The following is a 10688-nucleotide window of genomic DNA, read 5'->3' on the forward strand; positions in this document are numbered from 1 at the left end:
AAAAGCGGTCTCTTCAAGTCAAGGAAACAGGAAACCATAGAACACAAACAGGCTTCCATCCAATTCCATAAACTCTCCCCCACCCGTCAACTCTTCTACCCATCAATTTTCCTCCCACACCTGGAAGTTGATTTCCCTTCCCTTGGGTCTTCATTTGGATTTTCTGTAACTCTGTGTTTTTTTTTTTTTAGTTTTGTTATGGCTTTCTGTATTGTTTTCTTTTAAGTTTTAATAAATACATTTTATTATGATTGTTTCAATTTTGGAACACAGAGGTTGTTCAAAAGTCTGTGTTACCCAGAACTAAGTACTGAGCAGAGGGAGCAGGCTGCGGGCGGCCCATCCCCCAGCCCCCACTGGGACAGGCAGGGAGAGCAGCCAGCGCCAGAAGGGGTTAGCTGCGGCCCCAGAGAATCTTCCTGTGCCAAGCTGCAGGCAGGCTTCCTTGCTAACCAAGACTTCTTGGGTTCGGACCGTTTGATATTTGCCTGAGAAAGTGCGCCAGTTGTACTCCCAGAAAACCAAGCAGCAGGGACCTGGAAGGCGATAAGTCGCAGCGACCACGCTCACCAAATGCCTGGTCACCTGAGCTGGTCAGACCAGCGAAGGCACAAAACGCAGGCCCAGCCAAGTCTGCGCCTTTGTGAAGTACCCGAGGACCGGAGCCTGAGCCGCTCAGACCTGGGAAGTGCATGCAACCCAGTGCCAGCCACGGACAGCTCCCGGCAGAGCAACCCAGAGCCTGAGCAGCGTAAACAGGGAAAGCACACATGCCTTGAGTGGGAGCATTCCCAGCGTAGCCGAGACACTGAGAGCACTCCCCACAGACGCCAGGGATATTTGTTAGCTGCGTTCTTCCCTCCCCACAGCAGGACTGAACAGGTGAGCCAGGGGGAAAAAAAAAATGTCCACCACCGCATCCTGGTGTCAGGATGGGAATTAGACACTGAGGAGACCAGAAAACAGAAGAGCTTTTTCAACAGAAGGAACTGCCTTGGAAGTAACAGAGGGAGAAACCTTGAGCCCACTGCAAGAATAAGACTGAAAACCAGAGGCAGAGGCTTAAGTCCAAATCCTGAGAACACCAGAGATCTCCTGTTCCAGGGTGCCTCCATACATACACTGAAACCAGGCACCACCCAAGGGTCAACAAGTTTCAATGAAAGACATACTATGAAAAGTATCCAGCAACACAGGAAAATAGCACTGAGCTTCAATATACAGGCTGCCCAAAGCTACTCCAAACCCACCGACATCTCAAACTCATTACTGGACACTTCATTGCACTCCAGAGAGAACAAATCCAGCTCCACCCACCAGAACATCGACACAAGCTTCCCTAACCAGGGAACCTTGACAAGTCACCCATCCAACCCCACACACAACGAGGTAACTACATAATAAAGAGAACTCCACAAACTGCCAGAAGACGGAAAGGCCACCCCGAACACAGCAATATAAGCAAGATGAAGAGGCAGAGAAATACCCAGCAAGTAAAGGAACAGGATAAATGCCCAACACAAACAAAAGAGGAAGATATAGGGAATCTACCTGATAAAGAATTTCGAATTTTGGTGGTGAAAATGATTCAAAATCTTGAAAGCAAAATGGAGTTACAGATAAGTAACCTGGAGAAAAGGATTGAGAAGATGAAAGAAAGGTCCTTTAATAAGGACTTAGAGGAAATAAAGAAGAGTCAGTATACTATGAATAATGCAATAGATGAGATCAGAAACACTCTGGAGGGAACAAACAGTAGAATAACAGAGGCAGAAGACAGGATAAGCGAGCTACAAGATAGAATTGTAGAAATAAATGAAACAGAGTTGGAAAAAGAAAAAAGAATTAAAAGAATGAGAACAATATAGACATATGGGACAATATTAAACACCCCAACATTCGAATCATAGGAGTCCCAGAAGAAGAAGACAAAAAGAAAGACCATGAGAGAATACTTAAGGAGATAATAGTTGAAATTTTCCCTAAAATGGGGAAGGAAATAATCACCCAAGTCCAAGAAACACAGAGAGTTCCTAACAGGATAAACCCAAGGCGAAATACTCCAAGGCACATATTAATAAAATTAACAAATATCAAACACAAAGAACAAATATTAAAAGCAGCAAGGGAAAAACAACAAATAACACACAAGGGGATCCCCATAAGGATAACAGCTGATCTTTCAACAGAAACTCTTCAGGCCAGGAGGGAATGGCAAGACATACTTAAAGTGATGAAAGAAAGTAACCTACAGCCCAAATTACTATACCCAGCAAGGATCTCATTCAAATATGAAGGAGAAATAAAAAGCTTTACAGACAAGCAAAAGCTGAGAGAATTCAGCATTACCAAACCAGCTCTCCAACAAATACTAAAGGAATCTTCTCTAGACAGGAAACACAGAAAGGGTATATAAACTCGAACCCAAAACAATAAAGAAAATGGCAACGGGATCATACTTATTAATAATCACCCTAAACGTAAATGGGTTGAATGCCCCAACCAAAAGACAAAGGCTGGCTGAATGGATACAAAAACAAGACCCCCATATATGTTGTCTACAAGAGACCCACCTCAAAACGAGGGACACATACAGACTGAAAGTGAAGGGCTGGAAAAATATATTCCATGCAAATAGAGACCAAAAGAAAGCAGGAGTAGCAATACTCATATCAGATAAGATAGATTTTAAAACAAAAGCTGTGAAAAGAGACAAAGAAGGAAACTACATAATGATCAAAGGATCAATCCAAGAAGAAGATATAACAATTATGAATATTTATGCACCCAACATAGGAGCACCGCAATATGTAAGGCAAATGCTAACAAGTATGAAAGGGGAAATTAGCAATAACACAATAATAGTGGGAGACTTTAATACCCCACTCACACCTATGGATATATCAACTAAACAGAAAATTAACAAGGAAACACAAACTTTAAATTATACAATAGACCAGTTAGACCTAATAGATCTCTATAGGACATTTCACCCCAAAACAATGAATTTCACCTTTTTCTCAAGTGCACACGGAACCTTTTCCAGGATAGATCACATTCTGGGCCATAAATCTAGCCTTGGTAAATTCAAAAAAATTGAAATCATTCCAAGCATCTTTTCTGACCACAATGCAGTAAGATTAGATTTCAATTACAGGAGAAAAACTATTAAAAATGCCAACATATGGAGGCTGAACAACACGCTGCTGAATAATGAACAAATCATAGAAGAAATCAAAAGAGAAATCAAAATATGCATAGAAATGAATGAAAATGAAAACACAACAACCCAAAACCTCTGGGACAATGTAAAAGCAGTGCTAAGGGGGAAGTTCATAGCAATACAGGCACACCTCAAGAAACAAGAAAAAAGTCAACTAAACAACCTAACTCTACATCTAAAGAAACTAGAAAAGGAAGAAATGAAGAACCCCAGGGTCAGTAGAAGGAAAGAAATCGTAAAAATTAGGGCAGAAATAAATGCAAAGAAACAAAAGAGACCATAGCAAAAATCAACAAAGCCAAAAGCTGGTTCTTGGAGAAGGTAAATAAAATTGACAAACCACTAGCCAGACTCATCAAAAAACAAAGGGAGAAGAACCAAATCAATAAAATTAGAAATGAAAATGGAGAGATCACAACCGATAACACAGAAATACAAAGGATTATTAGAGAATACTATCAGCAATTATATGGCAATAAAATGAATAACTTGGAAGAAATGGACAAATTCCTAGAAAAGTACACCTTGCCATAACTGAACCAGGAAGAAATAGAAAATCTGAACAAACCCATCACAAGCACGTAACTAGAGGATGTAATCAGAAAATCTTCCAGCAAACAAAAGCCCAGGTCCAGACAGCTTCACAGCTGAATTCTACCAAAAATTCAGAGAAGAGCTAACACCTATTCTACTCAAACTCTTCCAGAAAATTGCTGAGGAAGGGAAACTTCCAAACTCATTCTATGAGGCCACCATCACCCTAATCCCAAAACCAGGTAAAGATCCCACAAAAAAAACTACAGGCCAATATCACTGATGAACATAGATGCAAAAATCCTTAACAAAATTCTAGCAATCAGAATCCAACAACACATTAAGAAGATCATACATCATGACCAAGTGGGTTTTATCCCAGGAATGCAAGGATTCTTCAATATCCGCAAATTAATCAACGTAATACACCACATTAACAAACTGAAAAATAAAAATAATATGATTATCTCAATAGATGCAGAGAAAGCCTTCGACAAAATACAACATCCGTTTATGATAAAAAACCCTCCAGAAAGTAGGAATAGAAGGGACATATCTCAACATAATAAAAGCTATATATGACAAACCCACAGCAAACATTATCCTCAATGGTGAAAAACTGAAAGCATTTCCCCTAAAGTCAGGAACAAGACAAGGGTGCCCACTCTCACCACTACTATTCAACATAGTTCTGGAAGTTTTGGCTACAGCAATCACAGCATAGAAAGACATAAAAGGAATACAAATTGGAAAAGAAGAAGTAAAACTTTCACTGTTCGCTGATGACATGATCCTCTACACAGAAAACCCTCGAGACTCTACCAGAAAACTACTAGAGCTAATCAATGAATACAGTAAAGTTGCAGGATATAAAATCAACACACAGAAATCCCTTGCATTCCTATTCACTAATAATGAGAAAATAGAAAGAGAAATTAAGGAAACTATTCCATTCACTGTTGCGACGAAAAGAATTAAATACTTAGGAATATATCTACCTAAGGAAACAAAAGACTTGTACATAGAAAACTATAAAACACTAGTGAAAGTAATCAAAGAGGACACTAATAGATGGAGAAATATACCGTGTTTGTGGATTGGAAGAATAAATATTGTAAAAATGAGTATACTACCCAAAGAAATTTATACATTCAATGCAATCCCTATCAAGCTACCAACTATATTTTTCACAGAACTAGAACAAATAATCTCACAATTTGTATGGAAATACAAAAAACCTCGAATAGCCAAAGCAATCTTGAAGAAGAAGAATGGAACTGGAGGAATTAACCTGCCGGACTTCAGGCTCTACTACAAAGCCACAGTCATCAAGACAGTATGGTACTGGCATAAAGACAGAAATATAGATCAATGGAACAAAATAGAAAGCCCAGAGATAAATCCACGCACCTATGGACACCTTATCTTTGACAAAGGAGGCAAGAAAATAAAATGGAGAAAAGACAGTCTCTTTAACAAGTGGTGCTGGGAAAACTGGTCAGCCACTTGTAAAAGAATGAAACTAGAACACTTCCTAACACCATACACAAAAATAAACTCAAAATGGATTAGAGAGCTAAATGTAAGACCAGAAACTATAAAACTCCTAGAGGAGAACACAGGCAAAACACTCTCCGACATAAATCACAACAGGATCCTCCAAGACCCACCTCCCAGAATATTGGAAATAAAAGCAAAAATAAACAAATGGGACCTAATTAAAATCAAAAGCTTCTGCACAGCAAAGGAAATTATAAGTAAGGTGAAAAGACAGCCTTCAGAATGGGAGAAAATAATAGCAAATGAAGCAACTGATAAAGGATTAATCTCCAAAATATACAAGCAGCTCCTGCAGCTCAATTCCAGAAAAATAAATGACCCAATCAAAAACTGGGCCAAAGAACTAAACAGACATTTCTCCAAAGAAGACATAAAGATGGCTAACAAACACATGAAAAAATGCTCAACATCCCTCATAATCAGAGAAATGCAAATCAAAACCACAATGAGATACCATTTCACACCTGTCAGAATGGCTGCTATCCAAAAGTCTACATGCAATAAATGCTGGAGAGGGTGTGGAGAAAAGGGAACCCTCTTACACTGTTGGTGGGAATGCAAACTAGTACAGCCACTATGGAGAACAGTGTGGAGATTCCTCAAAAAACTGGAAATAGAACTGCCATATGATCCAGCAATCGCACTCCTGGGCGTACACACCGAGAAAACCAGAATTGAAAGAGACGTACTCCAATGTTCATCGCAGCACTGTTTATAATAGCCAGGACATGGAAGCAACCTAGATGTCCATCTGCAGACGAATGGATAAGAAAGCTTTGGTACATATACACGATGGAGTATTTTTCAGCCATCAAAAAGAATGCATTTGAATCAGTTCTAATGAGGTGGATGAAATTGGAGCCTATTATACAGAGTGAAGTAAGCCAGAAAGAAAAACACCAATACAGTATACTAACGCATATATATGGAATTTAGAAAAATGGTAACCTTAACCCCGTATACGAGACTGCAAAAGAGACGTAGGTATATAGAACAGTCTTTGGGACTCTGTAGGAGAGAGTGAAGCTGGGATGATTTGGGAGCATGGCATTGTAGCATGTATATTATCATATGTGAAATGAATCACCAGTCCAGGTTCGACGCATGATACAGGATGCTTGGGGCTGGGGCACGGGGATGACCTAGAGGGAGGATATGGGGAAGAGGGAGGAGGGAGGGGGGTTCAAGAAAGGGAACACATGTACACCCAGGGCGGATTCATGTCAATGTATGGCAAAACCAACCAATATATTAATGTAAGGTAATTTGCCTCCAATAAAAAAAAATAATAATGGCAAAAAAACAAATGCTGTGTTACCATTACCACTTTGTAGTTTCAAAACCTTTCAATATCCTGCCCCACCTCCCAACAAATCCTGTATTCACAGCAAGCACTCCATGTTCTTCCCTCTCCCTGCCCCTGAACAAACTTTAATCGTTTTCTTTCTTTCTTTCCTTCTATATTCTGGGTTTCCCCATCAATGGGTATAGAGAAGTAACAGAAGTAGTTGTTTCCTGACTCCCCACGTATTGTAAAGCTACATTTGTGATCTTTTGCTTTTATTTCATTTGAAGTAGCCTTTAGGTACCTGAAAGTACAATGTAGATACTTTCAAGATATAATGGGCTAAATGAAGCCATTTTGCCAAATATAGTCATAATCTCCAGGCAAGCATTGTTGTTGTAAGTATGACATCTCAGCCAGAAGGAGGATGCTGAGCTCTTCCTGTGGCTCAAACAAACTCATAAAATAAGCCAAGAAAGAGAGCTGGCAGAAAAAAAAAACATCCTAACAACCGGTAAAGCATTCCTCATGACAGAAGGCTAGAGAATGATGCAATATCCCTGTGGCCCAAAATCCTGTAGAAACTCAGTGTTCTGTAAAGAGAACACGTCAGAAGTTCCAAAGAGAAGCAGCGCACATGGCCAGTGCAGTTTAGGGACGGCTTTTCTGCTCAGAGGAAGACACACAACAGTAGAAACCCTTTGCAGACAGCAGTGACAGTCATCACTGTGCTAAGTGCTTAGGTGGTGAAAAAATGCCCTGGGCACCACAAGAGGGAGCAGACCTGGGTCTCGTCCTCTGCCCCCACACCATTCACTCACAAAGGCAGCTCAGGTGCTATCATGCCCTGCCTGCCTGTCTGGCTCATCCATGAGCTGTCACCACCTCCAGGGCAGGCCCCCACCTTCTCCTCTCTGTGCACCGTGGACCTGCACACAGTGGGCCTTCAGAACCTGAGGAGACTCGAGCCATTCCCACTATAGCCAGAACCCTCCCCAGGCATTAAAACGCCTGTTAAGTCACTACGGCCCAAGCACTGGTTCCAGAACACTGGAGGCTATAACAGCCTCTACAGTCTGAAGAGTGAGGTCCCTTTTTACAGAGCTTATGAGCCGTCAGATCTGAACTGCTGTTTCACTGTCAGCTCTGACCGTCCGGTAACAGCCAGGTGGGCCACACTACTACAAAGGAGCTCACAAGCTGAGTTTCAAGGGAGGCATAGAAAGGACAGGAATGGATGCAACATGCTGCAAACTGAGTGGGGGTCCCCACAGTACTTGGAAAGGCCTGTGGTGTGCAAGTGGGGAGTAGGGCCCCCAAGGGAGCAAAGGGCCTTGGCCTCTCCTGTGGCAGCTCCAGGTGGCAGCCCATGAACAGTGGACAGCAAATGTGGTCACATGAGCATGACTCTGGAACTGCCTCAGAAATCTACAGAAAGGGATCAGGGTATGTGGGAATCGGAGGGTGTGGTGGGGTAGATAAAGGGAGGTGCCCTTCCCCTCTTCAGTTCAAACTGCTCTTGTGAGTCTCAAAGCCAACAGATGGCAGTTGCCAAGTCAGGTCCCCACAGTAACCAGTTTGGGCTGCCTGCCTTAGCCCCTGTCACAGAGAAAAGCCACACCAGGGGCTTCCCTGAGTTCAAACGGCAGGATCTGGGGCTCTGCATGGTACACACCGCTTGCTGTAGCCGTTTCCCCCTTCTCTGAGCACCAGTTTCATGCTCTAGAACGAGGACATCGATTGCTCCCTTAGCACGTCGCTATCTAAATCCTGTGAAGACTAATCTGGGTTACCCGAGAATTAATATCTATTCCTTAGAGATGTCGCCTGAATTCAGAATAACTGGAGTCTCCAGTGTCATCTGGCGTTTTTCCTCGACGCCAGCCAAAACCCACACACTTGCATTTCCAGGGTCTCCACTTAGCCAGCCGGACAGAAAATACAGCGGGGTTCAAACAAGCTGACAGACAAGCAGCAGAGGACTCACAGGCAGACGGCGTCCATCAGTCTCAGGCGGGGCTCCGGGACCACAGCAGGAACCGTCGCTCTCAAACCCCAGGCTCCGCAGCGCCCTCCTCCTCAGGCCGGCGCTCTGCCCTCCCGGGAGCAGGAAGGTCACCAACCGCCCCAGACCGACCTCACGCCCCGCCCACTGCTGTAGCGTGACGTCACCAGGCCCCACCCATGCGGCCCGGCCCTGGGCCCTGATTGGTCACTGCCCCAGTCCTGAGCCAATCACGGTGGCCAGAGAGGACAGAACACACCGATTGGTCAGGTCCAGGTCATGTGACCATACTCTCCAGGATACGCGGGAGCTGCTCACCCTGAGTCAGGGGTGGAGACCTGTGATGCTCCAAGAGCAGGGCTGAGAGTCCAGTCACTGTGTCCATGTGTTCAGTGTCCTGGGACGTGCCTGCTCCTCTCTACACGCTGCTTTGTTCCATGCAGACAAAATATTCGTGACACACCTCTTCTCTTTCCAAGCCCTGTTTCAGGTACCCACATTCAAGGGAGCAAGGCCTCCTGTTTCAAGATATGTTTGGAGATCCTCTGCTAGTCTCTAGGTTTGTTTTTTTGAGTCATATTAGAATAATTCTTTTTGTCAAAAAACACCAACGAGCAACATCACATACTGCTGTGTGTTTTCAGGATTATTGCCTGTTCTTAGTAGATTATTGCCTGCCAAAGGGAGTGAAGTTTGTCCAAGGAAGCACCTGAGATACCAAATCACGGAATCCCTTAGCTGTACACCTTAAACTAATACATCATTAAAATCAACATTACCTCAAGGAAAAAATGAACGATATTCCCTCATCAAACATTGTTCTAAAATTTGTGAAGGTTTCAAGTGTTGGTATGTTTCTAATTGCTTTGGTGGTGTTTTGTGAGGTAGGAATCCAACTTCCTTTCCCAGTGGATACCAAATAGTCCCAATGGGCTTCCCTTCTCAATTTACATATTAAGAAACATTCTTCAAAGTCCCAAGTAGCAAGGACTTCAGGTCTTTGGTAATTTGCGGAGCACACCAGAGGCAGGTGTCCTTTTCTGTGTCTTCTCCTCGCATGTCACCATGGCCAGTTTCTAGTATGCACAAATACCCCCAGAACGTTCTCTGTAGTGAACCATGCATGTTTCTGTGAGGACAGGGGATGGGAGCGCGGAGGAGGAGCTGAGTCCATAGTGACCACTGACCATGCCCAGCAACCCCAACATTAAGTCTGGCTGTGACATCCTAAGGCAAGGTTTATGTTTCTTCTTTTGAGGTCTGGCTGCCCAGAAAACGTTTGATGGGTTGAAACTTGGGTCTCTGGAACCAGCAGTGTAGAGATTAGATCCAAAGCCTAATTTTCCATAGCCTGATTTTCCATTATAGTTCTACCATTTGGGCTCTCTCGAGCTGGTGTGGAGATATTTCTGATACATTTCTGGTAAAGGCCTGAAAGGCAGTCAGTCCCGCCCCTTGCCTCGTCTGTGCTTCTGTCATTTTCATCAATGTAGTTCATTTCCAATGCTCCTAATCCTTGTGTCATTCTGACACTCAGGCTCCTGTGATTTAAAAGACCTCCAGCTACTGGCAGCTCTTTGCCTGGTGGAGACATGGAGAACTCTGGCAGCAGCACCATATCACACTAGAACCTGGACCGGAGAGAAGGGTCTTGGCAGGAAGGCTTCATCCCCGCTGTGGGGGGTTCGGAGTTCACTTCTGATTGTGCACCCCCCAGGTCCTTGGTGGAGGCCACACTCTGAGATCTGGAAAGGAGGTGGCATCTCCCCCTGAAAAAAAGCTAGTTTATTTTTTTGCCTCAGTACACATCCAGCCCCATCTGGCTCCCCAGCTCCACACTGGACCCTTGCCCATAGGATGAGAAGAGCCCAGTTCCAGAAAAGTTTCACACAAGGAGAGGCTTCTGGAGACTCTCCAACCACTAGGTCTAAATAAGCATTTCCTTTTAGTTTCACAACCCTGGGAGGAGGTACTGATTTTGCAGTCGAAATGGTTGAGCCTCAGATCATTGAGTGATTTGCCCAGGGTCACTCAGCATGTTAGTGAGTGAGCTGGGATTTCAACTCAGAATTCCTGTCTTG

Source organism: Moschus berezovskii, chromosome 10 (assembly GCF_049115385.1).
Source record: "Moschus berezovskii isolate FMDL1 chromosome 10, NW_MosBer_1.0, whole genome shotgun sequence".
Lineage (NCBI taxonomy): Eukaryota > Metazoa > Chordata > Mammalia > Artiodactyla > Moschidae > Moschus > Moschus berezovskii.